The 27,790-nt window shown below is 36.2% G+C and overlaps 1 long non-coding RNA gene across 1 annotated transcript; it reads right to left on the bottom strand.

The window, feature by feature from the left end:
* Positions 1–5,845: 5,845 nt before the first annotated feature.
* LOC112659857 (uncharacterized) lies at positions 5,846–27,423 on the bottom strand. Its single transcript, XR_003136550.2, has 3 exons — positions 26,759–27,423; positions 25,066–25,190; positions 5,846–6,614 (listed from the first exon to the last, which is right to left on the bottom strand). It is a non-coding gene; the product is annotated as an uncharacterized LOC112659857 (long non-coding RNA).
* Between the last annotated feature and the right edge of the window lie 367 nt (positions 27,424–27,790).

Genomic DNA, 27,790 nt, shown 5'->3' with positions numbered 1-27,790 from the left:
CTGATGATTTTAACAAATTTAAATGGGAAAGGGTGATGACTCTTTTCCAATTACCGTTTTGGTAGCTCTTGAGATTATCATAATTTCCCATTGGGTCTATTATCTTACTTGGATGGTAGAGGACCAGCTAAAAGAGAAACAAGTAGGAAAGCAACAATGGGGAAAGGAGGTAGAAAGAACACAGAACGGCCATTAAAAGATTTATTTTTTTAAATAGATTTTACCTATTCATTCATGAGAGTCACAGAAACACAGGCAGACGGAGAAGCAGGCTCCATGCAAGGACCTTGCGGGACTTGATCCCTGGACTCCAGGATCACGCCCCAGTTGGAAGGCAGGCCCAAACCGCTGAGCCACTCAGGGATCCTTGCCATTAAAAGATTTAAATGCAAATCCTGGATTTACCTTTAACTGGTATTGACCTTGGGCTCCTCTGTCAAACTCTGCATTAATTTTCTCTTAGCTTTAAGTTCATCTAATCTTTCTTTCTTTCTTTCTTTCTTTCTTTCTTTCTTTCTTTCTTTCTTTTTTCTTTCTTTCTTTCTTTCTTTCTTTCTTTCTTTCTTTCTTTCTTTCTGATTTATTTGAGAGACAGACAGGGAGAGAGAGCCAACACACAGAAGGAGAGGGAGAAGCAGACTCCATGCTGAGCAGGGAGGAGCCCATGGTGGGGCTCCATCAGAGGACCCTGGGATCATGACCTGAGCAAAGGCAGATGCTTAACCCACTGAGCCACCCAGGTGCCCCTTCCTCTTCTTTTAAAAAATATTTTATTTTTAACTAATCTCTACACCCAAGGTAGAGCTCGAACTTATGATCCTTGCTCCATCGACCAGTCAGCTGCCCCTAGTTTATTCTTTATTAGGTTAAAAACACAGTGTTTGCTACATGCCAACCTGGGTACTAAGAGCTGGAAAATCAGCTCCCTGAAGAAGCAACAGAACATTCAAGTAACATGGTCTTCAATTTCCAATTTCTAGTGTCAGTGTTACTTGTCTTTGGGCATCCTAACCAGTGCTGCCAATTTACATCTCTGGATTGTGGTTTTGCAGGTCCTGGAGCAGGTTTGTGTGTCCAGGGTATGGTTGGCCACAAGGAGCAGAAATAATATTCTCTGCTCCAGGTTTCTCCTCTGTGGAATGTGGGTATTTTCCATATAACCTTCTGTGATTCTCTGACCTAGATGCAGGCACACATTTGACCACCCATCAGAGAGAATCAGAAACATGATGTTCTTGGAATCAGCAGTTCTCATGCTTTAATGTGCCTGAGAATCACCTGGGGATCTTGATAAAAGTAGGTCTGAGGTGGGACCCAAGGCTCTGCGGTCCTAATAAGCTCCTGGGTGAGGTCTGTGCTGCTGTGCCAGAAACCACATTTTAAGTAGAAAGGGGGTAAATCAGTCTAGCAAAGGACTGAGAACGACATGTTCCCTAAGCAGAATAGCCTGCTCGGGCAATCTTGCCACAGCTGGGCAGAGTCACCTAATTGAGCAGCAACAGGTCAGAAATATAATCAATTCTTTCGTGTTGTTCAAATGGCCCTGGAGCATTTTCTTCCCCCGCCCCGTCAAAATGACTCAATACCGAACAACTCCCGCTGTCTTACATCTCAAAGAGGATAATCAAGAAAGAGGTTTTAAGCAATCATGAGCAAAGGAAAAAAAAAAATAGTGGAAAAAACCCAAACACCCACACCTTTGCCAAACAGCCAGCACAGAAAAATCAGGGAACCTCTCTGAGGACATATACAAATGTATCTTTGGCCTTTACAATTCCCCAAATTTTAATTTTTTAATTTCCCCAATTGTACTTAAATTAATAGCATGTTTATGATTAATGATTTGGAGAACTCTGAAAACAGTATAAAGTAAAAATTATCTCAATTTTTTTTTTTTTTTTAGATTTTATTTATTTATTCATGAGAGACACACAGAGAGAGGCAAAGACACAGGCAGAGGGAGAAGCAGGCTCCATGCAGGGAGCCTGACGTGGGACTCGATCCCGGGTCTCCAGGATCAGGCCCCGGGCTGAAGGCACACTAAACCACTGAGGCCCCCTGGCTGCCCTCATATTCTAACATTCAGATATAACCCCTGCTACTATCTTTTTTTTTTTTCCCTGCTACTATCTTGAAGAACCTATTTTTGTATATGACAACACACATACACACACACACCATATTTAATTTTACATGACTAAATGCATTCTTCATGTTTTATTGAAAATTGACTGTTTCTGGGGATCCCTGGTGGCGCAGCGGTTTGGCGCCTGCCTTTGGCCCAGGGCGCGATCCTGAAGACCCGGGATCGAGTCCCACGTCGGGCCCCCTGCATGGAGCCTGATTCTCCCTCTGCCTGTATCTCTGCGTCTCTCTCTCTCTCTCTCTCTCTCTCTCTCTCTCCCCCCCGTGTGTGACTATCATAAATAAATAAAAATTAAAAAAAAAAGAAAAGTGACTGTTTCTACAAAAATAAGTTTATCCATTATCCATAAGTCTTAACACCAGCACTTTTTAAAAAAAGATGTATTTATTTATTTTAGAGAGAGACAGAGGAGTGGCAGAGCAGGAGAGGAGAGAGAAAGAGAATCTCAAGTAGACTCTATGCCTGAGCTTTACTCTGGGCTTGATCTCATGATCAGGGCAGGAGGGAAAACCAAGAGTCAGACACTTAAGCTACCCAGGGGGCCCTATACTAGGGCTTTAAATAGCTGCTCAAAATTTCATGGTATTGGTACAGCAGAAGCTTGCTGTTTTTCCTGGCCAAATTATAAGATACATTTTTAAAGAGTGCTTTATTAATTTTATAGACCTTATGAATTATGTAAATTCAAACAATATACATAACTATAGAGCAGAGATATTACCCCAAATTTAAATGTCTGAAACATCTTCTCTAATATTAGGTGAGCAACGTTCCTCCACATTTCTTTTTCTTTTTTTGTTGTGCAGTCACCATCTGCCATCATACGATGTTATTGCAATATTGCTGACTATATCTGGAACATTTTTCAATGCACATGCATATATAGCTAGATCAAAGAAAGACATTTTTGTAAAAACAATGATATTATGCTATGTATATCATATTAAGATTTCACATTTAATTACAAGTGAACATAAGGGAGGAAAGAAATCTGAAGTCAAAAACTGTATAGAATTGTTTCCATACATGAAAAATTATTTCTTCCAGGATCCACCCTTTAACTTTCTGTGGGAACTTCGGCAAGTTATTTCACATTGTCTGGGCCTTAGATTTCTCATCTGTAAAATAGGATTAATGGTACCTAAATCATAGAGTGTTGCAAAGCTAAGAAGAGATAATATAAAGAAAACATTTAGAACAGTGCCTAGGATATAGTGATTCATAAATGTCAGTTATTTTTATATTAGCTCAATTATATAGATTTATTTTAAGGAAAGTTGGTTATGAAAAATATCGGAGAGAGAGTCATGTTTTTGGGTTAGGTCCATTTCTGAAAAAATTCTTTAGCTTTCTGCTATGAAAGGTGGAGGAATTCATCATGTTTTCTCCCCCTCCCTCCCACCTTCTTCCCAATCACATCCTGACTTCTATTTTATTATTTTTATTTAGCTGAGAGTTTTAACATCTACATTCTGTTCTTCACCCATGATTCTAGCAGTTATTTTTTTTTAAAAATAGGCTCCAAGCCCAACATGGAGCCCAACATGGAGCTTGAACTCAAGACCCCAATATTAAGACCTGAGCCAAGATCAAGAGTCAGTTGCTTAAATCAACTGAGCCTCCCAGGGGCCCCTCCAACACATGTTTAACCAGGTTCCACAATAAAATGAATTAAGTGCTTAATGCTCATCAATTTAGTCCCGTGTCACCCTTTCTGAGATCTTTATTTATATTTTGATTCGTATTTGATTGCATGATTTCACTTTGGCGTAACAGCTTTCAGCAAGGGCCTACGGGTGCACTACCCCATGATTGTTTCCTCAGTAAGAATGTTGGTCTGTTAGTTTAATACTTGAACATAAATTTAAGTTGAGTATTATATTCTTCAGTAGTGCTTTCTCAGATTTTTATAATTTTTTTAATATTCTCCCCTGGAATTCAGCAGCAGTTATTTCTGTCTCCGTAAGTAAACTGCATTTCCCCTGGATGACTAAAGATTTCTTTTCCCTCATTATACTTAATGTCCAGGAACTTCTTTGTGACATGTCCTGATGTAAATAAATCTTTTACAGAGCACAAAATGTCTTTTTGTTCTGCAGATTTAATTCTTCCTATATTTAGGGAACTTTTCTTCTGTTATATTAAAAAAAAAAAACTAATTGCAAAAACTGTCTTACATCTGGATGTAGTCCCAGGGTCCCCAAGACCACCTCCATGTTCACTGATTTATTGGAAGAATTTACAGAATGTAGCAAAGCTCTTATTTGTTATAGGAAAAGAATGCAGATCAAAATCAGCAAAGGGAAGAGGGACGTAGGATAGCATACCAGATGGGACAAGAGCTTCCAGCTGTCCTCAAGAGCTTCCAGCTGTCCTCTCCCAAGGAAGTCATGCAAACAGGGCCCACTGATCCCAGGAACACTGTGTGTCAACATGCAAAGAGTGTTGCCAAACAAGAAAGCTCCACCATGCCCTGGAGTTCAGGATTTCACTGAGGCCAGGTACATGGCCATAGCTGACTGCCCACATAGCTGACCTGTATTTCCAGCTTCTCCAGGGGTCAAGCTGATATCACACATCCAAGGCCTCTAGATAATAAACATGATCTTTCCAAGAAAGACATTCTAAGGGTCTAGAGGTCACTTCTCAGGCCAAATCTTTCTTTGGTCAATGTTAATCCTTACTGTACAACAGGAAACTGGAGACACATACCGGTAGACTAGATAGGTAGTAGATGGATAGATAGATAGAGATTTAGTTTAAGAAAATTAATAAAACAAAGACCTATGTACCCAGCACTTACTACCCAGATTAAGAAATAGTTTATGTTACTTTTTCATTTTCTCAGCTGTATTACCATTTCTCTCCACCAGAGATATCACTATTCTGACTTTTGGGTTAACTCTCTTTCTCTCTATCTGCCTGCTCTTATTTTTTGAAAATCTGAGTAGCAAATACAAACATAGTTATGTTAGGAGAAGGCCCACTGATGAAGAAAACAAGCTGAACATTCTCAGTCTCATATTCTAACTTCAGCTTCCTGAGAATCAACAACTGCCTCCCATGGGGAGACAAGTGGACAAGGTCACAACTGAATTCTGGGAAACCAGGGCTTACCAAGGTGGGGCATCTGGGGTGTGGACTGAGAGCCAGGTTCTGGATAGCTAGGTTCAGAGAGAACAGGCTACTTTGTAATTTTTACTTCTCAGTTTATATAGTAGAGATATTTATTGCTCACCATATATTCATGTGGTCTGTCCCATTTCCTAGAAACGTTGTGGTTCTAGTAGGATCATTTTTCTAGCTCTTGCCAATGTGATGGGAGTGTAGGAGATGTATATTATTTCTGGGAGCGGTTCAGGCGTGGTTGCTAAACCAACTCTCTTTAACCCTCCGCGGCAACTGTGAGAACAAGATGTTAGGAATCAGAGTGTTTATTAGCCTGGGTGCTCAGTGACTACAGGAGCAGGATATCCATGCCAAGGCACATTGGACATGTAGTATGAGAGTGATAGATCCTCAAAGCTTGAGAGATAATTTGTTACCCAGCATAATCCTGGATACTCTGATTAACACATCACATCATGGATTACTTTTAGCTCCCAAGTAAAGGTGAATGAAGTGCACTTCTGTGGTTTGAAATGAGTGTTTTACTTTTATTATTTTTTAAGATTTTATTTATTTATTCATGAGAGAGACAGAGAGAGAGGTAGAGACATAAGCAGAGGGAGAAGCAGGCTCTTGGGGTGGGGGGGGAGCCTGATTCAGGACTTGATCCTAGGACCCCAGGATCACAACCTGAGTCAAAGGCAGATGCTCAACCACTGAGCCACCCAGGCATTCCTGAAATGAGTGTCTTTAGATGATCTAATATCAGAGCATGGACAGAACAGAAATTTCCGCAGCACATGGTTATGCAATCCAAAACACATAAGCATCTGAAGCAGGTACATCCAGGCATTTTGGGTTGGATGGCAGTTAAGGCTCTTGGTGAAAACTGCTTTTGTATATTTGTTGCTTATTGTGATACTTCAGACTGGATTGTTGCCTTCTGATCTAGAGCATAACTATCATTTCAGATTTCCCCTTTCCTTGGGAATTTCCGGAGAATTCTCTTTGTCTCTCTCCAGCACTGGATGACCCATTTCCTTATCCCTAGTCATCTTCTTAGTTGATAATGCTCATTTCAAGAAGTGCATCCTCCAGAAGCTTCTTGATGAAGGGTGCACAGGGTTACTTTTTTTGAGATATTTTATACCAGAATGATCTTTATCTTAGCTTGATCACAGTCTGGTTAACTATAGAATTCTAGATTGCAGAGTGCTTACTTTCAGAATATTGAGAGCATTGATGCATTTCTTCATGGTTCTGATTGTTGCTGAGAACTGTGACACCATTCAGATTTCTGATTCTTATTAATTTTTCTTCCGTTGGAAGTCTATAGAGTCTTGTTCTTGTCCTTGGTATTCTGAAATGTGGTAATAAAATACATTGGTTGCATCTATTCTCATCCATTATACTAGAAGCCTGGCCAATCATTTTTTAAATGCTTTAATTAAGTATAATTTACATATAAACAGCTTTTTTTGAGATATAATTTACCTATCATGCAATTCACCTATTTAAAGTTACAATTAAATGTTTTTTTAGTATATTCAAAGAATTTGCTATTATTACCATAATCAAATTTAGAATATTTATATTATGAAATTTCATATACTATGTATACCCATAGCTATTAACACTAACTCCAACCTGAACTCCTAGCATTAAGCATTGCTAATCTACTTGGTTTCTGCGGATTTGCCTTTTCTGGACTTTTCAGATAAATGAATTCATACAGTTATATAACTTTTCCTGACTGACTTCTTTCACTTAGCATAATATTTTCAAGATACATTAATTTTACAGCATGTATCAGTACTTCCCTTATTTTAATTTCAGAATAGCATTCCATTGTATGGATATATCACAATTTGTTTAGCTACTTACCAACTGATGGGCGCCTGGGTTTTCCATAGTTTAGCTATCATGGAGAATTTATAGTTTATGTACAAAAGTTTGTGTAGACATGTTTTGAGTTCTCTTGCATATATTGCATATATATATACAAAAGAACTCCTTATATATATACTTATATATATACATATATATATATATCTTCTTTGGAAGACCTTTTTTTTTTAAAGATTTTATTTATTTATTCATCAGAGACACAGAGAGAGAGAGAGGCAGAGACATAGGCAGAGGGAGAAGCAGGCTCCCTGCAGGGAGCCCGACGTGGGACTCAATCCCAGGTCTCCAGAATCAGGCCCTGGGCTGAAGGCAGCACTAAACTGCTGATCCACCTGGGTTGCCCTGGAAGACCATTTTTATATGAGGTTGTTTGTATTTTCATAACATATAATTTTTATTCGGTGATGTATGTCCTGTTCTGGAGTATTTTCTTTAAAAAAAAAAAAAGATGATTGATTAATTGTGAGAGAAGGGGGAGGAGCAGAGGGTGAGAATTTTTCAGTCTCCTGTCAAAGTGTGGAAACTCATGTGGGGCTAGATCCTAGGACTCATGAAATCATGACCTGAGCCAAAACTGAGAATTGGATACTTAACCAACTGAGCCACCCAGGCACCTCTGTTCTGGGAGATTTTCTTAAATTATATTATTGATGACTTTCTCTGCTCACTTGTTTTTATTTTATCTCTCTGAAGTGCCTATTATTATAGTGTTAGATTCATAAATTGGCTTTCTGACTTTCTTACCCTCTTTCTTTTTATTTATTTATTTATTTATTTATTTTTTATTTTTATTTTTATTTTTTTTTCTTACCCTCTTTCTTAATCCTTTTGTCTTTCAACACTATTTGATGGAGAGCTTCCTCACTTACATTTTCTAAATTGTCTACTGAGTTTTTCAGTTTTTGTTTTTACATTTTCTGTTTCTAAAAGCTTTTGCTTGTTTGAAATCTCCTTTTAAGAGCATCCTAATCTAGTTTCAAGGATGCATTGGTTTTCCTTACTTCTGAGGATATCAATAATACCATCTTTAAAGATTTTTTTTTCCCTACACAGTTTTCTCTAATTTGGGATTTTCTTTTTTCTTTCCCTATTGTTTTGTTGGTTGGTTGGTTTTGCCTCTTTTGTGTTACAGGTTTTCCTTTAGTTCTCGTAATTCTGGGTTGTCTGTTTATGATTAAAATAAGTTACTAAAGCTGATTGGAAGCACTGAGTTAATGGGTTGGGCATGTTGTATTCAAACTTCATTATAGGATGACCTTAATGGACTTTTTGTTGAGAATCTCCAAATATCGATGTCTTTAAATATGTCCTCTTGAACTGCTTAGTGTCCCAATTCTCTCCTATTTGGACAATCAAGTGCCATCATTCTGGGAGCCAAAGTCAGGGGAACTGGGGTTGTTGCGGGGTGGGGTTGGGGGTCTCTGCAGTTAGAAATCAGTGTGCATACAGCCACTGAATCTAAATATCTAGATAATAAATCTAAAGGCTTAGCACGAGATGGGAAAGGATACTAAGAAGCTAACTTCTTTGGGAAAAACTCTCAATCAGTTTGGCATCTCTTCCATTTACCCACAGTTCTAGAGAGATCTGAGGCTGTGTGTCCCTGTACCTTTTGAGAATTCTGTAAAGCAAACTGTGTTGAGCTTCAGCTGTCTTGACTGCATGAGTTTTGGCTTTCTTATATTTGCCAAATAGGTTCCCATTGGTCCATTTGCTTTTCAGCCTCTCATTTTATAGTTTTTTCTTCTTTATTCTCTCTGAGGTTATTGTTGTCATTGTTGTTATTATTATTATTACCCTGCGGTTGTAGTTGGACATTAGGATAGCAGAAAATTACCTAGACCTATTATATCTTTAAACATTCTTTTTGTTGTTATTATTTTATTTGTTGTTTTCTTCCTCAGGGATAGGAACTATCATGATGATAGATGGTGTTTGTCTATCTTTTGTATCTATTGTCTTCTTTTTAATTGTCTTATCTGTTTGCCCATTTCCTCAGCATTTATTATAATTATCTCAAAGGCTTTTGTCCTTGTCAGTAATTTAATTTTCAGTCATAGTTAATCTGCTTCTTAAGGTTTCTAATTTATTTATTTATTAGCTAGGTAATGGTGAGTTTTTTGTTATCCATTTGTTTCCTTGGCTGGAAAGAATTTTCTCAATTCCCTCTTATTATATGGTTTTACTGTTTTAACTGAATCCTTGGTTTATATATTTATATTCTTTTAAAGTTTTTCTCTGACATGAGGCACTGACTGGAAATTTGTGTCTATCCCTCAGTTCATGACTTCTTTTATTGTTGTTCCTTTTCTTTTATTTATGGTTAAGGTGGACCACTCTGTCCACACAGTATGACTTAACATTCCTACTGTTCATAATGCTTACATTAACATCTTTTCCCCTGAATTTTTCCTGACTCACCTATTTACTGCCAATGTGGGCATACCTAAATGGGAAGTGGGTATTATTGGGAATTTCCAGGATTTTGTAAAATTTTATTCATTGATATGACTTCTGAGAGGTAGTTGTGGTATCAGGAGATATGAAGTCACAAAAGAATTTTCAGTTCCTTTCTTTTTTTGCCGTTTCTATGCTTGGTTGCTGCTGATGATTGTTTTACATTACCATTTTTTTTACTTGCTTGTATAACTAACATTGATGGACTGCCAGATATATGGTTAAGAGAAAATAATGCATTCAATAGCTATCTTAATAGTATTAATAGAAAAAGATTATGGCTTTATGTTAACATTTTAACCCAGATATTTCATTCTCTTTCCTACTGTTTGGTCACTTTGGTACTTTTTAGTAGATCTCAGTTTCCAGTGGGATTAATCTTAAGGAGTAGCCCGAAGACAACCAGTTTCCCATTTTTAATACCTTATGCACTTAGTGGTTCCCCTGATATTTTGTAGGGTTCAAATACCTAGAATATAATTTTTAAATGTAAAATTCTTGTTAAAACTTCTGCCTCATTTTTATAGAAATGTCAGATATTAATTAACTCAAAGTGTGATTTGCTATAATGTCTTTTTTTTTCTTCTTTTTAATTTAAAAAACACTACTTGTGATTTGTAATTTGCCAATGGTATATTAATTTGCTTCTCACAAATCTTCTTTGAAAATAGAAAAACTGGCAAGTAAAGATTTGGGTACTCCAAAGCCCCTTCCCCCTCCCCAATAAAAAAGTAAGTCCAGAGTCAGAGAGTTGGTCTCTCAAACCATTTGTCAATTTTCAAAACAATAAGCTATGTTAAAGGTTGGGAAGCTGAGTAGAGTTGTCAACAGGAATGAGATTATAAAAATTGGAATTCAAGGTCCACCAATGTGAGGGAAATGGTTCACAAAAATTCCAGAGTTTTGGTTAAGATTCTCCAAGGTGAAGGTAAAGTAGATACTGGGATACTGGAACTAGAACATTTAATATAGAATTAAGCCCAATTTTAGATCATCTCAATTCCTGATCAAAAAAAGGAAATCTTGGATTACTAATGCATCTAGCATAGCTGCCTGCCAGAAACTAAATTATATTTTCTCTGGAGAAAGGTAATATTATCTAGAGTCTCAAAACATCTCTACAATTTTTCATAGGGAATATTTGGCTCTAATCAGAAATTATAAGTCATATGAAGGGATAAGACTTGGCTAAGAATCAAGAGAAAGGCTGGAAAAAATAGATATTCAGATGCAGATAATGGAGTTATCAGGGACTTCAAAATACATAATACATGTCAAAAGCATTAAAATAAATAAATATGAATTCTAAAGAAACTATAAAAAGAATCAAATGGAGATTCCAGAACTGAAAAATGCAATCTGCAAACTCAGTGGATGGTTTAACAGCAGATTGCAAATGAGTAAAGGTAGAATAAGTAACCTTGAAGGTAGGATAGAAGAAAGTATCCATACTGAAGCACAAAGAAATGAAAGGATAGATATTTTAGAAAAGAGTAAAAGAAACACAGAAGAGATGATAATAATGTCTAACATGTGTGATTGATGTGCCATAAGAGAAAAGAAAGAGAATGGGTGGTAGTATTATTTAGAGAGAAGTGTCTGGCGATTTTTAATTGATGAAAGACATCAAACTATATATTCAAGAGGTGCTAAGAACTCTAAGCTGGTTAAATATAAAATACATCTTATCTATATCCATTGTACTAAGCAACTGAAAACAAAGAGGGACATCCAAAATCACCCAGAAGAATAAATAAGTAATGCTTGGATCTTTTTAAAAAATATGACAATATCGAAACCTAAACTCTTTCTCAATTATATTCTTAGCCTTATTTTCCTTGCCTTTTTAAAGAAAAATAAGATGATGCTACACATACTATTAAGAAACTTGCCTTATTCTTCTCTGAACAATATATCTTGTACATCTTTCAATGTCAACAAATGTAAACATATGTTGTTCTTTTTGATAGCTGTAAGGCATTCTGATATGTGGATATTTGCAATTGATTTAATCTTACATTGATGGAGATTAAAAAAACAAAACAGAACAAATAATTTACAACAAAACCCAAAACATTAAATATTCACTTAGCACATATTTACCTGATATTATACCAGGTACAAGTATTTAACAAGCATTAACTAACATTTAAGTTATATGTTATTTCCAATTTTTTATTAATGATGCTGGCATGATTACACATATTTCACATATTTCCAGAAGTACTGTGTAAAGATATACAGATGCACATACATGTATACAATCCCAGAAGTACCTACAAGGAAGCCTATATCTTTCCACAGTGTTTCTGGAAGTATCTCTAGCCTAAATTCCTGGAAGAAATGTTACACTGTTAGAGATTTATTCATTTAAATTTTGGCAGATACTACCAAAATGTCACACACAAAATTTATCACTGCCACAAATTTATTCTCTGTCAGAAAAGGTAGGCTTCATGTATCTTTAAAAAAATTTACTTATTTATTTTAGAGAGGGGCAGAGGGAGAAGACAAGCAGACTCCCTGCTGGGCTAGCAGCCCAACATGGGGCTCCATCCCAGGACTCGGAGATCATGACCTAAGCTAAAGATAGCTGCTTAATCAACTGAGCCACCCAGACACACACACACCCTTTATTCCCCAGATTTATTTATTTATATGAGAGAGAGAGAGAGAGAGAGAGAGCAGGGGAGACACAGAGGAAGAGGGAGAGGGAGAAAGTGTCCCAAGCAGACTCTGCTCAGACCCAAATACTGGGCTCGATCTCATGACCGTGGGATCATGACCTGAGTGAAAACCAAGAGCCTGATGCTCAAGTGACTGAGCCAATCAGGGGCTCCTAGTTGGGTTTCCTTTCAAATGCAGACAAAACTATCTTATACAAAATTGTACCAATTTATCTACCCCCCAGCATTTGATGAAAATGTCATTTCTCCACTGTATTGTTGGCACTGAATATTATCAGTCATTTCAATTTCGTCCAATCTAGTAGACAAAAATTATAGCTCATCTTAATTTTCATTTCTCATTGTTAGTGAGATTGATCGCCTTTTCATATACTCATATCATTTTTTGTTTGTGATGTAATGATTGATATCTGTTACTCTCTGTTGGGTTGTCTTTAGAAGCCTAACAGACACTTGAATTTGCAGCAGCAGGCTACATTGATTCTTTTTCTCTTTTTGTGTTTCTGGTTGTATTAAATGTATGGTCATTTCAGTGTTCATTAGTGTCTCTCCCAAACAGTAGGCTGAAGGAGGAAGAGAAGATGAACTTCAATCCATCCACCTGGGGTTGCATGAATCTCACCACCTTCATATATACTTGAGCATTTTTGGAAGTCAGAGTGCAAAGTTGAATTGTTTCTCACTGAGAAATGATTTTTATGCAAAGTAGCATAGCATCTCCCTCACACAGAGTAAACAGAGAGGGTATGTGTGTGCTTGCCATAGCTACAGGCATGTTTAAAAATAATTCGCATTTAAAAAACATTGTGGTGCTTTCTAGTACTTTCTAGTATTACTGAGTACTTGAAATAATTATATATAAGTGTGGGTTTTTACAACCACAGTACAAATGACTTTGCAGTATAAACTGAAATGTTGATAACGATTTATAGCACTTACTTAGTTGATGATATGCGTGGTATAGTATGCATAGGAATAAATTATAATAAAATTTAACCACTTTTCATTTCATTTCTGTGCTGTGCCTAAATTCTGCTAATCTTCATAGCATTAATCAACAGTAAAAATAGTCACAAGTATTATTTTAAAGTTATATGAATATCTATATACTGACATATATATGCATATCTATATCTATCTATCTATCTATCTATCTATCTATCTATCTCCAAACCTGAGATACTATTCCTCTAAATTATTCTTAAGTAAAAAGGTGATTTCAATCAATCCTCAATTATAAGAATTGAAACGATGTACAGCGTGATCTGATGTCAACTTATTTTTGTCTGGGTTTCAACGAGCTACCTTATTTAACTTCTCATGACTCCAAATATTTTTTATCAGTATTCTTGAATAGCCTCCATCGAAAATGATGTTACTTTCAAGTAGTGATAAATGTATTTTTTCTAATACTGACATCTTCTTTTGTTTATTTTAATGTATGACGTCTTACTTCTAGAATCCAGATAAATAATGGTGGTGCCCTTGTATGTTTTGTTTGTTTCTGATATTACTGTGATAAATCAAGTATTTATTACTGAATAGGATGTGGTGTCTGGTTTTAGATGAAAACTATTATGTTTCGGAAGTGCATATTCCTCATTAACTAACAGTTTGTGAAAATTACCTCCTGCTTGGTATAAAAAATATTTTAGGAGAGTCTAAAAAATAATTTAATGCTTTGGTTTAACCTTTTTATTTTTATTTATTTTATATTTTTTATTTTTTGGTTTAACCTTTTTAAAATAAACTTCCAGTAGGGAAAATAATCTGGGTAATTGTATTTATTAGAATTTATTCAAGTTTTCTTTATGGTGGGTATATGATTTAAAAATATTTTGAGGCATTTAATAAAGATATGTAGGTATGATACAAGGACACACACATATTTACACATACGTACACACGTTTTCATTGAATCCAGATTTATTGGCTCTGGGGATTTCACTTAGAAATTGATTTTTGAGACTAAAAACGAGCATGGCAGCATTTGAAGGCAGCCATTCCTGCTTTGTATTAAATGGACTCCTATCTGACCCATATGTGGCCTCTTTGTAACAATGGCTGTGATCACATGTATACAGAAGAGGTCTGTTTGTTAGCGGGAGTAACCAAGCTTAGGTATCTAAAGAAATAAAAACTGTTTGGAGGTTATTTTCAAAGTATTTAAAAGAATAATAGATGTGTTCCCATTATGTGCAAGAAAACTCACAAGACTTGTTTCAGTTACTTACATAACAAGCAACTGTAAAACTATGTTGTGGCACAGTAATATGTGTTTATTTTGTGGGGTCAGCCTTGGGGTTAACCAAGAGTCTGTGCTGATCTTGATTGAGATCATTCACCTGCTGGAAGGTGGCTGATGCAGGCTGGCCATAACCAAGATGATGAGCTACCCAGCTCTGCTCAATATGAGTCTCATTCATTATCTGGGAGACTAACCAGGGCATGTTGTCTTGGGGATGATGGGAAAATAAGGGTCAGCAAGCAGCCTCGTGCAAAGCCCCTTGAGGTCTAGGCTCGGAACTAGCCCACTGTCACTTCCACTTATCCTAAAGGTCAAATCAAGGCATCAAGGATGAAGAAATACTCCATCTTTAGAGGAAGAACTCCGAAGTCACTTTAACAAAAGGTGTGGAAACAAGAAAGGGTAAAGAATGCAGTTAATTTACCACAATATTTAACTAAGCCTCTTTTGCAGGAGGATCATCAAGTTAACCTGGCTTTCTTTTTCTCATGCCAATTAGATGCACTGACCATTACTTACAAAGATTTTGATGAATCAAACATGCTATAATCAATTAATATTTAATATTTGACATTGTATTCATAAAATATTTCAAAATACAGAAGTGATGAATAGCTTAATAAAGCTGAAATTTTAAAAAAATTAAGAAGAGAACATGATAAAAATGGACCTTCATAGTAAAAAGTTTGTGTGCAATTGGTACATTTGATGCTGTTAGTGTATCAGGCTACAAAGAAATGAATATAGTGACGCTATGGTTCTATGGATGCAAAATTCCTATTTGTAGTTGGATTTTCTAGAATAATGACCTAATTTTCCTTCAGTTTTTGAACTTGGGACCTAGCTAAACTAGTTTACAGGGCAAAAAAAAAAAGCATCTCTTTTCTTTAAGCTGTTTTATGTTTTAATTTTTATTATTCTGGACTAGGAGAAAGTGGTAGAAGGCACTCAGTACTTCAGTAGCTGGAAGACTGTCTTTTCACTTTCAGAGATCACAAAGAAGAAAAAAGAAATTTTCTTTTATTTTGATATTTAAATTCCTGATGAAATGCCAGCTCTTCATAAGCTATTGATGGAAGTGACTATAAAGAATGAGGAGTGACATCACGTTTCAGAGAAAGAGACTACAGCTCAGAAAAGTTTGTGATTCACCAAAGAGTCATCACAAAATTAGGAAGCAGAATCAAAATGAAAATTAGATGGCCAGAAATGCAAATTTACAGCTAGAAACCCTGAGGGAAAATGCATTCTAATATACCCATAGCTGACTGTTGTTTAAAGGCCATAATTGACCAAGGTCATTAAAGAGACACCAACATGTCTTGTTTTCCTCATCTGTGTCAGGTGCTGCTCTAGATATTTTAAGCTCTCTTGAATGCTCAAAACAGTCCTTGAAATTGAGTATAAAAATATGTATTCCGTAGGTGAAGAAACGAATGTTCAGATAACTTAAAGGACTTGTTCATGTTTCTTGCTCACTAGAGGAAAAACAGAAATTCAAGAGAAATTTCTTCTGATGATACAGTCCATGGTGTTGGGTGGTTTCAGAGTCTGTATGTCTATGTCTTAGATACGACTCCAAAAACGTAATCCATAAACGAAAAAAAAAAAAAAACTGAGAAATTGTACATCACTAAAATCCAAAAGGGCTTTTCAAAAGACATTGTTAAGAAGGCAGGTTACACGCTGGGAAAAATATTCACAATATAAACATTTGACAAAAGACTTTTATTTAGAACATACTAAGAAATCTTGCACCTCAATAATAAGTTCTGAAACATCCCATTGAAAATTAGAAAAAGATTTGAACAGACTATTCCCAAAAAGAGACCTACAGATTTTGCCAATGAGCACATAACAGAGGCTAAGAATCATTAATAATTAAGGAAATAAAAACTTCTTCCTATGACGGTGGCTAAAATTAAAATGACTGATAATTATAAATGCTGGTTAGAATGTAGAACGTTTGAAACTCTCATACTTGGCTGTTGGGCAGATCTATTGGTATAACTACTTAGAAACACTGCTTTTAGGTGTTTTTTTTTTTTTTTAATAAATACTCGCTTACAATGCTACCCAGAAAATCTGCTCCAAGATATTTACTCAAGAAAAACTAAAGCATATGTTCACATGTGCCAATGTAATTAGAAGCTTTATTTATAATAACTCTAAACTGGAAACAACCCAAATATCCATCATTAGTTGATTTGATAAACAAATTGTTGTATATCTTTGAAATCAATACTCCTCAACAGTGAAAAGAGGCAAGCTATGGGTGTATATATATATATATATATATATATATATATATATATATATCATCATATTTAAATCTCAAAAAATTATGCTGAGGGGAATAAGAGAAACATGAAAGATAACCTACTGATTCTATTTACATGAAATTTTCAAAAGGCTAAACTGCTGTGTTATGACAGAAAGCTAACCAGGGATTGTTGGGGATCGAAGCGGAAAGATTTGGCAGAGAATATTCTGTATGTGGGGCAATGGGCTGGCTCAGTCAGTAAAGCAGGGGACTCCTGATTTTGGTGTTGGGAGTTCAAGCCTCAGGTTGGGTGTAGAGCTTATTTTTTAAAAATTCAAATATTCTGTATCTTAATTATGATGAGTGCCATGTTAGCATGCCATTTGCCAAAATTCTACCCTTAAAGTATGTACATTTTATTTTATGGAAATTATACCTCAGTCAAGTTGATCTTTTAAATCTATGTATTTTTTTTCTGATTGTAAAAGTATGAGAAACAAGTACAAATTAAAAACAAAAACCATTACTTTACATCCAGAAAAAATAAATGTTAAAAATAGGATATATTTTCTTCCTGTATTTGTGCTGCATTTATATGTTAAAAATTATGCTGCATTGTTGGATATTTGGTGGTGTGTAGTCTTTTGTTGGAATAAATAATGTCAGAATGAAATTTACATATATACTACTTGACTTGGTTTCTGATAATTTCCAGAAATATATTACTGGTGAAAGGGCATAAATATTTTTAATGTTTTTGCTATAAATTGTAAAATTTCTTTCTAGAGTGTTTATATACTTTTACTAACCATGTGTGAGGTGTGACTTTGACCTTTGCCATGTCCTAACATGTTATTACTAACATTGAATTACTCCTTGCTAATTTGAACAAGATCATTTTAATTTGTATTTTTGTCATAACTAATTCGATTAAATCTGTTCTTGAAATACATCCATAGTTATTTTTACTTTTGTAAATTCTGTTCAAGTTCACCATCCATTTTTTTCTGTTAGGGTTTTTAATACTTTTAATAGACAATTACAAACTCTTCATTTCTTAAGGATGTAATCTTTTGTGAATCATATTTGTTGTAAATATTTTTCTCAAAAAATTTTTAAATTTTTATTTAAATTCTGGTTAGTTAACATACAGTGAAATATTGGTTTTGGGAGTGGAATACTGTGATTTATCACTTACGTACAACACCTAGCAAGTGCCCTCCTTAATCCCATCACCCATCTAGTCTATCCCCCACCCACCTCCCTCCATCAACCCTCAGTTTGTTCTCTATCATTCAGAGTCTCTTATGGCTTGTTTCCCCCTCCCCCTGCTATTTTTCTTTTATTCTTCCTTAGCATATGCTCATCTGTTTTGTTTCTGATATTTTGAATGTTCAGACATTTTTTTATGTGTGTGATCATATTTTTCAAACTTTCCATTTGAATTCTGAAATCATAGAGGAGGCTGAAATATGCTTATATTAAGTACGAGGCAGTATGATGCTTTCCAATATAATGGCATTAAAAAAAATAAACTGAGCTCTAATGGAAGGAAAACATAGAAAAATGTATTCACCTCAGTCTTGCAATGACAAATATTTAGCCACAGTTTTAATAAGAAATGTATGATATTTTAAAACAAGTGAAATATGGCAGAGAAAGAGCATGAGGTAGTGTTTTGGCATATGACATTCCTTATAGACAAGAAGTATAGGTAAAGAAGTAAAAGCTGAAAGCTGGCTGATTCGTGTTTAAGATCAGATGCTTGAAAACTCATGTGAATGAGTCCTAGTAAGCTATAATTGCTTATAGATAGTAGACCTCCTAATGGGAAGGCTATTTTGGACTTTGCTAACACCACTCCTGCCAAGGCATTGATATAAGACGAATAACAAAAAAAAATCTGAATTTTAGAGATTACTGGACAAACTATTACGTAAATTTCCAGTAAGCAGGCCATAATGTGCTGCCCAAGAGTTTGAGACGATGTGAGTGATGCCCTAAGCATCAGAGTAAATGTGGCCATAGAGAGCTTTCTAATCTGTGTATGAGCACCGCCTGCTGGCCGTGATTGGGTGACTGGACCCTGGAACCGTATTTTCTGCAAGAGCATTGGTCCAATAGACAAAGAATCATAGTCTTTAAAGTATTTGGACTTTGGAAGTGATAGTACTAACTCACTACGGAAGGAGATTTTTGTTTTCAAAGTGTCTTGGAATGTGAGATTTTAAAAAAATATTTTACTTATTTATTCATGAAAGACACAGAGAGAGAGAGAGAGAGAGAGAGAGAGAGAGAGGCAGAGACACAGGCAGAGGGAGAAGCAGGCTCCATGCAGGGAGCCTGATGTGGGACTCAATCCAGGGTCTCCAGGATCACGCCCTGGGCTGAAGGCGGTGCTAAACCGATGAACCACCCGGAATGTGAGATGTTAAGAATTTTTCTATGTGGAGCCAGTGTAGAGAAGAGTTACTCTAGGGTGCTGTTTGCAGGAGTGTAGATGACTGTAACCTTTAGAAAATGCATTTTGTCAATGTGTAGAAGGAATTAAATTGAGCACTCAAATTCTACTTTCAGGAATTTATCCTAAATAAGTTATCAGGGAGATTAGCAAAGATCTAGGCAAGGGTCCTCTTCATAGCATTATTGTAGAATTGACAAAAAAAGAACCAAACTAAACCCCATCACAAAGAGATCATTTATGTAAATTGAGGCACAAACATTTAAAGGCATACTATGCATCCATAAAGAGGATGTATGTGTTTAGGTATGTATTAATGTGGAAAGGTGTCAGCGATATGCTGTTAGGTGAAAAATGCAAGTCATTAACAGCCCCTCACCTGTCTTGTCTCAGGAGTAAATCTGCTTTTCAGATTCTGGCTTCACCATTTGCTAGTGTGTCGCTTTGGACAAGCTGACTAATCTGTCCTCAGAATTTCTTTATCTCTAAACTGGGAATGCTAACAGTACCTACTTTATAGGGTGGCTTTTAAAATTAAAAAGGAATTCAAACAAAGTGCTGAAGCACATATTACCTAAAATAAAGTCAACATTCTGATTGTAGTTTTATATTCATGTATATGTTCACATTTATATTTCTAAGTAGAAACGACTAGAAATCCAGAAAGATATACCAACATTATGGTAAAGTTTATCTTCTAGTGTTGGGATTAAAGGTAGTTTTTTTTCCTATTTTCTTTATATCATTTTATACTTTTTGATTTTTACTTTGAATATGCATTACATATAAAACTTAAAATAAAAAATCAAAGCTATTTCTACACCAAAAAAAAAAAAGTAACCTTCTAAAAAAAGCAGAAACATACTCTTAAATGCAAGGGAACAAACTGGCAGTTGCCAGAGGGAAGGACAAAATGGGTGAAGAGGAGTGGGAGGTACAAGCTTCCAGTTATAAATCATGGGAATAAAAGGCACAGCATGAAGAATATAGTCCATGGTATTGTGATTGCGTTGCATGGTGACAGATGGGAGCTACACTTGGGGTGAACATTGCACACTATATAGATTTGTTGAATCACTATGTTGTACATGTGAAACTAATGTAACATTGTGTGTCAGGTATACCTTAATTAAATAAAAAGGAAAGTAATCTTACTGCAGGAACAGTAGGACATTATTAGCAACATACTTTTTGAACTGAAAATGACAACTTTGTAGTTTCCTATTGTATTTAAATACGTTTGAACAGTGGCCTTAGTATTTACTGAAAACTTCAAATAAAGGCATCAGTCCTGAATACGTAGACCAAAATCTTATTTTTCTAGAATGAAATATCCATAGAAGTTGAGTAACAAATTCTCTAAAGGAATGCTTTCCTTATAATCTCCACTTAACTAAGCAAGAGTATGACATGTATCATTGATGTGCATATGATGATAGTAGTGAGAATAAAATCTGATTTAATGCTGCAGAATTCTTCTTTATATGTCACCCATGGAGAGGAAGAGATAAAGGCAGAGAAGGAAAGAGGCCACGTATGATCATTTTGGAGGTGCTGTCTAAATTCTTTGATTTTTATTCTCAATGGATCCTCATTTAAAGTTTGGTCAGTGTGTGTTGTAACAAGAAATTATCTTCATGGGAAATTTCCAAGGTTTCGTTCATCATGTTAAAGGGTTATATTTCACACTATTTAATTAGCACGTCTTACTGTCTGCGCATTGCCTCACATTCCAACTAGGGAGCAAGAGCCACTTTCAAGATTACCTTTTTCTAAAAACCGTTTTTACAACGAGAACAATGAATTCATGAAAACACTGGCCATTCTATAGATAAGTATCACAATCCGATTTATATGATCATTAAAGTTCATGGTGGAATATGTCCATTGACCATGTGCAAAAATTTGTTTTGCTTCAGATCAAGAAAATCATTCTGACTCTCCAGGTTAGGTGGTAAGATGACTATATCACAGTCATCTAATATTCTTTTCCTCCAAATCCCTTTGAAGTACTTAATAGAAACTTGCATGGCCATTAGGAACTAGAGAAGGGCACTACTGACATTTCATGACATCTGAGGAATTTATGGGAGACATGGTGAGGTGGACCCACCCTGATGACAGTTTATAGAGAGTGACCAATGCCATTCCTCCCGCATAACAGCAGTGTTCCTGGTCACGTGTGGGAGAGATCCTGACAGACGCCAGCAAGCATCCAAACACTCAGAAATGCAAGTATTGAAGACAAGTATGACCTATTTGTCAGCATTTGTATCCTACCAGGTAAGCTCCATTATAAGATGTCAAATGGGCATCAATTCACATGTCAACTCCGGTTGATTTATACTGACTGCCTGGTTGTGTTGAAAAGAACTTAATGCTGTGCCTAGGCTTAGCAGTAGGTTGCCAGGTAAAATGCAGGATGAATAACAAAGTTTGAATTTCAGAGTAGCAATAAATCATTTTTTATTGAAGTGTACCATCACCATACAGCACTATTACAATACCATTGACTATATTCTCTATGCTGTACCTTACCCCGTGACCTATTCATTCTATAAATGGAAACCTGTACCTCCCATTCTCCTTCATCAATTTTGCTCACCTCTCCACCCATCCCCCGAATGACAGCCATCAGATTGTTTTCTGTATTTATGGGTCTGTTTCTACTTTTTTGTTTATTTGTTTTGCTTTATAGATTCCACATGTAAGTGAAATCATATAGTATTTATCTTTCTCTGTCTGACTTATTTTACTTAGCATAACATCCTCTGGATCCTCTAGATCCATCCATGTTAGCAAGATTTCATCCTTTTTATGGCTGAGTAGTATTCCATAGTATATATATATACACACACACACACACACCACATCTTCTTTATCCATTTGTCTATTGATGGACACTTGGGCTGCTTCCATATCTTATCTATTTATTGTAAATAAGGTAGCAATAAAAATAAGGGTGCATATATCTTTTGGAATTCGTGTTTTCATTTTCCTTGGTCAAATACCTAGTAGCACAACTACTAGATTGTAGGGCAGTTCTATTTTTAACTTTTTGAGGACTCTCCATCCTGTTTTCCATGGTGGATGCACTAATTTACATTCCCACCAACAGTGCATGAGAGTTTCTTTTCTTCTCCATCCTGGGCAACACCTGTCATTTCTTATCTTTTTTATTCTAGCCATTTTGACAGATAGAAGGTGATACTTCATTGTGGTATTGATTTGCACTAACAACAAATAATTTTTAGTGTAACGTGTCCTGAATATTACATAGAACATACTAATATTACAAGTTGTTATTTACTCAAACTTAACAAGGCATCTTATATTTTTAGTTGCCAAATCTGGCAAATGTATTTTTTTAAAGATTTTATTTATTTATTCATGAGAGAGACAGAGAGAGAGGCAGAGACACACGCAGAGGGAGAAGCAGGCTCCATGCAGGGAGCCTGATGTGGGACTTGATCCCAGGTCTCCAGGATCACGCCCTGGGCCAAAGGCAGGCGCTAAACCACTGAGCCACCCAGGGATCCCCTGGCAAATGTATATAGCAGCCAAGAACCATTGTTTTTGTCTGCCATGATTACTGAAAAGAGAATGGCAACTAGGCAGTCCTAAGGAAATGTGGGGTTTTTTGCTATGCAGCATCCACCATCACATATGGAAATTACATGGACAAAATTGACTGCTGAGATTGTGGTATTGATTCCCCCATACCCTACCTCACCTAGCACAACACAAGTTCATTTCAAGAATAATACTCAATCTTCCCATTTACTTGGACCTGAAGAATAGTAACAGAGACACAAATAAATCTCTCACAAACTCATCTTTACTTTGACTTGGCTATAAGTCAATCTGGGCAGCAACAGTTTACTTGTGGAGGATTAAGTCATAAGTCCTAAAAAAGAAAATATTTCTTTTCGGTGAAATCATATAAAGTTGCCATATTTATAAATAAAGAGAGGCTGTAATATTCTTTAACCTAATATAAGGAACTGCTCTGAAGAATCAAAGCAAATGCTTCCCTCTGAAACAAATTTGCCTCAAGAAACAGTAGGAAAAGAAAATTCAATGATTCTAACTGTGTTATTAAAGTGCCTTAAGCAAATTTGCATATATGAATCCAAAATAGGTAGTCATGAAGTTCTAAAATCAGAGTGGTAGAGAGAGAGATGAAAAACACAAGTGTCTAATAAAAGCCATGATGCATACAATGAATAGTAGATTGGATACTGAAAATATAAAATTTCTGAAGTGGAAGAGAAACTCAAGAATTGTTCCTGAAATTAAGGCAGAGAGTCTAGAGATAAAAATGAGAAAGAGAGAGAGAAGAAGAAAAGGTGAGCAATGCAGATATAATTAGGACTCACATTTATGTCGAACAGACTTTCAGAGAAATAGTGCTGTTGATGAACCCAGAGCAATAATTAAAGGAAGAAGAAAATTGTCCTGAACACTGGAGCCTACAAATGAGAAGGGATCATTGCGTACTGATGAGTGAAGACTCCCTGTAGATATTTTATGCACAAAGATGATGGGAAATGGGCTTGGGTCTCTGTCAGCTGGTCCAGAGAACCGAATGAAAAACCCAAATGGAGAACTGGAAAATGTGTAGGTTATGTGAAACAAGAAATGACATGTACATGACCATGGAAACTAATTAATATTAGAGATGCTTCTAGCACAAATATGCACATACAGCATAATAAAAGTATCAGAAGTTCTTTTTTAAATAAAGATTTTACTTATTTATTTGAGAGAGAGTGAGAGAGAGCATGAATTGGGGGTGGGATGGGGTGGGGAGGAGCAGAGGGAGAGGGAGAAGCAGACTCCACATAGAGCAGGGAGCCCAACTCCAGGCTTAATCCCAGGGTCCCCTGAGAACATGACCTGAGCCAAAGGCAGACTGCTTAACTGACTGAGCCACCCAGGCATCCCCAGAAGTTCTTAGTAGGGAAACTGTATAATATTAGAACACTCATCAGTAAATAACTAATTGAATAGTAATGACAAAACAAAATGTGATCACTAACAAAACATAAAAAGGCTATATATAAAAATAAAGTAAAAAAAAAAGAAACTATAAAAATAAAGAATGGGGATGCCCAGGTGGCTCAGTCAGTTAAACATCTGCCTTTGGCTCAGGTCATGATCCCAGGGTCCTGGGATTGAGCCCTGCGTTGGGCTCCCTGCTCCACAGGCAGAGAATGTCTGCCCCTCTTTCTGCCTGCTATTCCTCCTGCTTGTACTCTTTCTCTCTCCATCAAATAAATAAATAAGATCTTAGAAAAAAATGTATACAAAGAAGAGAGAGAGTGAGAATAGTCTGTGATAATAAACCAAACAGAGGGGCACCTGGCTGGTTTAGCAGTTGAATATCTGTCTGCCTTTGGCTCAGGGTGTGATCCTGGGATCCTGGGATCGAGTCCCATATCGGACTCCCTGCATGGAGCCTGCTTCTCCCTCTGCCTGTGTCTCTGCCTCTCTCTGTGTGTCTCTCACGAATAAATAAATAAAATATTTAAACAAACAGAATCAGTGATGGGTGGGTGGGAACACGTTATAAAGTAAGTGGTTTTAACTGCCACAGTAAGTCTCTCAAATTAGAGGGGGAAAAAATTCAGAATCCAATTAGGTGGAGCTCTTTAGCCATAGGCCTAAAGTAAAGGGATATGGCCAAGTCAAAAATAAAAGTAACGGACAACGATTTTCAGGTAAACACAATCAAAATAAATATATATATTATATGTAAATATACATATTGAGAAAGATACATACCAAGCACTAATAGTGGTTATCTCAACATGTAGATTAATGTGAGCTTTTTTTCCACAAAACAAAAAAAATACATCCATGGTGATGTGTTTTGGTTTTGTCACTCAGAAAATTATGGTTACCTTAACCTAAAAAAAAAAAAAAAAAAAAAAAAGAGTTCAAACAATAAGAATAAACCAGGAACAAGACTGCTACCTTTATAAGGTGTAACTGTTTTTAATATATAAATAGGGCTTTGAAATCAATCAGAAGAAGGCATATAGCTCCTTAAAAATTTGGGCACATGACATGTGTAGTTTAAAGAAGAAATGCAAATGTTCAGTGACTCTATATGTTATGATTCTGATTTTCGAACACATGCATATGCATAGCTAAAAGCCTTGAAAGGAATTTTTCAACATGCTTACGATACTTCTTTTTTATTGTACTCTTTGTATCTGTCTGTGTTCATTGTGTTAGATAAAACAAAATAAAATAAAGAAAAAAATAGAAGAACAAGAAAGAAAATTATGTCTCTTAAAGGAAAAGAAAAACAATAAATAGGAGCCACGTGTCCTAAAATTGAGAGTAAGTTTGTGGCATTAGAATAAACATGTTCAAAGCTAAAGGGAAGATAGATTTGAGATTGTTCCCATCCCCTGAGAATGTTCGTTTGCCTTTCCCATCTCAGCCGGAGCCTCCTTGCATGCCAGCTGGGGAGGAACCTGCTCCGTCTACCAGTTGTACAATCACAGTGGGAGGCCTGGGATTAGAAGCCAGATGTGCTAACAACTCTCAAACTTGAGCAGAATGTATCAGACCGTGTTATCTGGAAAATCTCTAGGGAAATACACTTTTAATTTCTGGTTGCTAACATACCCTTTCTTGACAGGTACTATTCTTGGAGCTTTAGAGTGGCCGTGTGTTTTGTGTCTCCTTTGCAAACAAAGCCCTGGGGCTGACTCAAATTCCCAGTTTCTGGGAAAACACTAAGGAGAACACGGTAGCCATTGAAAGGGGGCTTGTCCCTATCAAAAACAGTTGCACTTGGGGGCTGTCTTTTAGGAGTGAAAGACCCTGCACACTTCTCTGTGTGCATATGTATGGCTTGCCTTTCTACGAGGGAAGTGGCACTGTCTGTATACAAACCCTCTACCAGGAATTCCAAGTTCAGATTAAGACATTTTGCTATTTATATAAATACCTAATTGATGGCCTCAAATCTAAAACTATGTATCTGTCTCTCCCCAAAAGATTTACCAGCACAGATGGCAAATAAACCCAAGATAGATGTAATCTTGATTCCAAAGAAAGGAGTGTGATTTCTCGAGCTCTTTCCACCTCTGATGTAGGCATCACCAGAACCAATTCTGCATTCCTCACAAGCTCCTACAGATCCTTCAGGTGGAGGAGGGATGTGAGCAAAAATCATCCACAGATTCTTAAAACACAGACATGTTTTTCTATTTCTGTGTAAAATCTTAATATACAACAAGGATAATTATTTATGATCAAATGCTGACACTCTACCCTAGGCAATTCTTAAATTGAATTCAGAAGCCCAGAAGGACATCACACCAGAGCAGGAGACCAGCAGTCAGCTAGTGGGCAGGGAGGCGCTCAGCTGTAGGGATGAGATTCCAGGCTCCAGAGAGGGCCTATGAACATCTCTACAAAGCAAGAAATAGAACAAAAAATAGAAACAAGACTCACTTACCTTTATGTGGCATGTAGAGATTTACTCAAAGAGGGTAAGTGACTTGCCCAAGGTCACACCAGCAGTAGATGTTGGAACTTCAATTTATTTCTACTGCATAAGAGTTATCGTCCTCTTGCTAATTTCTGGTATCTCTCCAGCTGGATGGTACTGAAATAATTAGACATTAGGACTTCATTCCCTTGGCTGAAGACTGTGCTGTTTCAATTTTCCTACAGATGCCTATCTGATGGCAGTGGGACATGAGATCAAATAACAGAAATGAATGGCTTTGGGGGGGTGGTGGTTGTTCAAACAGCCTATCACAATAATAAAATTTCCTCACAGTCTTGTGTTTTTTCTTTGCGATTCTTGGTACTTTGCAATCCGAATTTATATAGCCATGTTTGTTTTCACATGAAATGTTTAAAATGATGTGCCATTAATAGTTACATTCGGGAAGATGTACCATCAGATGTTTCCTGAGACTTTGCATATGCTGGCAGGCCAAGTACACTCCTAGATTAAAGCTACCTTGATGTGAGCAGCCCAGGCATTGTTTCTTGTTAAAATTCAGCTGCTATTTTTGATACTTTTTGATAAAAGGAGGAGATAGTAAGTAATTTCAGTAGTTGTTTCTAAGATAGGTTGCCATGGGTTAAATCGGGTAGGTTAAACTGACACAGTTTGCTTTGGAAGGCGGGAGATGGGGTTTGGGGAAGGTTGAAAACATTTTGGGTAAGCTGGAGGCTTGGAAACAAATGTTGCCTTTTTACAATTTTATCTAAAGCCAACCCTGTTTATGTTTCTGTTAAGCATGACTCAAGAGAAAGGCATTTAAATACTTTGATTAATGCAAAAATAAGTTTACTGACAAGTTTAAGAAAAATGAAAAAAAGAAATGAAGTCATGTCCTCAAGCAAATAAAAGAAATTCTAATTCAGGAAAGATAGAAACTGTGTGCTGTATTATCTGTAGCAGCAGGTATGAGAGACAAGCATATATTTATTTCATCATTTATACTGTAAATATTCTCTTGACTTAGATTGGTCA

Source organism: Canis lupus, chromosome 35 (assembly GCF_003254725.2).
Source record: "Canis lupus dingo isolate Sandy chromosome 35, ASM325472v2, whole genome shotgun sequence".
NCBI classification, from domain to species: domain Eukaryota; kingdom Metazoa; phylum Chordata; class Mammalia; order Carnivora; family Canidae; genus Canis; species Canis lupus.
The sequence above is the reverse complement of the archived record's forward strand: the minus strand, read 5'-3'. Positions and strand labels throughout refer to the sequence as shown.